We start from the raw sequence: 2,713 nt of genomic DNA on the forward strand, positions 1-2,713 counted from the left end.
AAAAAAAAAAAAAAAAAAAAAAAAAAAAGTGAAACACTATAAATGAGCAAAAACCCCTAAGGTGTTAGACTAACACCTTTCTTCTCCAATTTGCCACACCCAACCCAGCAGATTATAATTGAGCCAAACCTCACTGAGTGCATTTCTGATGGATTTCTTCAACTCAAGCTAATAACTTTTCCCACTTGGCTTTCCAAATGGATAAGCCTAGAAATTAGACAGCAAAGCTGTGGAGGCTAGGAGGTGTTTGTTCTCCTACTAGTAGGATAATCTTGGGGCAAACTTAGAGAAAAGGTTGATTCTTAATCACCAATCACTTAGCTGGAGTGTCATTTTCCTAACAGTTTTTGGAGACAATTTCTGAGTTTTCCAGGCCGTGACACACTCTTCCTTTGGAACCAAAAGATCAAAGCCTTTAGGGGTTTGATTGTGGTTCCTGAACCCTTAGGGATTCTGTGGGTAGCTCTATTCTCACTGCTCTAAATCAAGACCAGAATAGCAGTATAGACAAAGAATCGCCTCCTCCATGTACTCTCTTTCAGGGAGGGTAGTTAAATAGCTGTGTGGGAAAAATGAATCAAGGCAAAGGCCTATCTTTGAAATCGCCAAACTGTAGCTGTGGGAACTCAGCTCTCTTACTTGATGCCAAGCGCCACTGATTTAGACTCTATAGGGGGAAAAATCATAATCTAACTTTCCTGTGTAGCTAGCTCTTCTCCAGTTAAAGTTATCCCAACACAACAAGGCTTTGGATCTTTTTGTCTCAGAGTCAAGTAAAGTTTTCTAGTGCCACAACTACAACAAAAACCAATACAGACAAATGAGGGATTTTCACACCAGAACATGTTATTAACACTACCTTTAAATTTCAAGTACATTACAGATTTAGGGTCAATACAGTTGCACAATATAGCACTCACTTCATGCAGTGTAACACAGAAGCCCCAGGGAAACAAAAGCAAACTAGATGCATGCCTAAGAGCCAACCACTTGGAACTAGTTTGGCTGGAGGGCATGTTCAAGGGTCTTTCCAGTCCAAGATGGCTACAAACTTTACCAACAATAATCACACTCCCAACTTTTCTAAGCATTTGTTCTCTGTTTCCCTAGGAAATACAGAGGCTTGCAAAGGTTGCTGGCCTCTATTTTAAGAGCGAGAAATAACTTTGGCTTTCTAGTAACATTCCTCTTAAGGGCTGGAGAAATTCAGATGAAAAGCTCAATTTTAGTTAACCAGGAAAGTTTTATGAAAGGATTTTAAGAAAGGATAGTGACATGCCACCTGCCTCACAAGTGCAAGGTCGCAAGTTCGATCCCCAGTACAAAAAAAAAAAGAGGATAGTGACAGGCAGAGAAGGGAGTATGATATTGCAGGTGGGTAACTGGTATAAATAAGGACATAAAAAGAACACAGCCCCTCCCCCAGCCCAGGCGTGGTGACGCAGGCCTGTAATCCCAGAAGTCTCCAAGGCAGGAAGATCGCTGCAAGTATGAGGCCAGCCTGAGCTACACAGTGATTCAAGGGCTGCCTGAACTACCCTGAGACCCCATCTCAAAAGCAAAGGGGAGGGGGTGGAAGGAGGGAAAAGAAAAGAAGGGGGGAAGAAAGGAAGGAAGGAAAGACAAACACAACCCCTAGGGCAGTGAATTATCCACTTTTCCATACTGGGGTCTTGGACACAAGTCAAAGGCCACAGTAAAGAAACTGAAGACAGCCTAAAAGTCTCCTTTATCCATTAGCAATGAAGAGCCTATTGGGGCCACCTGGGCCTCCTGTTTATTAATGTTGCTTCCGGTTTTCTGACTCTCCTAGCAAGTAAGTGGTCGTGTATTTATTCCTTAGGAAATAAATACGCAATTTCTTGACCATTGAGAATACAACGCTTTCGGTTCCACTCTGCAATTAGATATAGTATTTTGAAGGTCTACCTTAGGATGGAACTTCACAGACAACACAAATTTTTAAGCCTAATTTCTAGTAACAACCACAATATGGATACAACAGAAATTATTCCTGGAACAAAGGAATTCAGTGGCTGCAAGCCGGGAACCCTGACACTGCAATCTGTTCAGCACCACACTGTCTAAATCCCTGCCTGTGTAAGACACTATAAACCTCAGGAAGAGCAGTTGCACCCTCAGCCTACCCTCCCAGCTTCAAAAGAGAAAAGCACTGAACAGAACTCATGGTAACTTCAGCTCAGAAGGAACCGGCTATTATAATCTTCGCTGGATGTGACAGTGGCCTACATATTCACTCCGTGTTTTCCAGCCTGTCTTCCAAATATTGGAGGGAAACACCGTGGTAAACCTAGCAGAGGACAAGGCCTCCTACAGTCCCGCTGACAACTCTGTCTGGGAAAATTTGCCCTGTCAGTTTCTCATTTTTCCAAGAAGCATCAAAACGCAGAGGAAAAGCACTTATCTATTGTTTTCTTAAAAAAACAGGGTTTGAAGACCCAATTTCTTAAATCCAAAATTCTAGGCTTCTAATAGAATGAAATTTCGATACTTCCAAAAGTACAGTAGTTTAGTATTCGAATTTGCGTTTTAGGACGACTTTAGACCCGTAGATGTCTATGAACCTCCCCTTTAACCCCATCAAGGTGGGGGTGCTGTCACGGTTTCTCCCGCCAGACTGTAGGTTGGGGAGCCCTGGGTCCCCGCCGAGAGCGACCCAGGTCCCCACTGGCAACGCCCCGCTCGCGTGCTC

The sequence above is a fragment of the Fukomys damarensis genome, unplaced genomic scaffold, assembly GCF_012274545.1.
Source record: "Fukomys damarensis isolate Sample0158 unplaced genomic scaffold, DMR_v1.0_HiC HiC_scaffold_11, whole genome shotgun sequence".
NCBI lineage: Eukaryota > Metazoa > Chordata > Mammalia > Rodentia > Bathyergidae > Fukomys > Fukomys damarensis.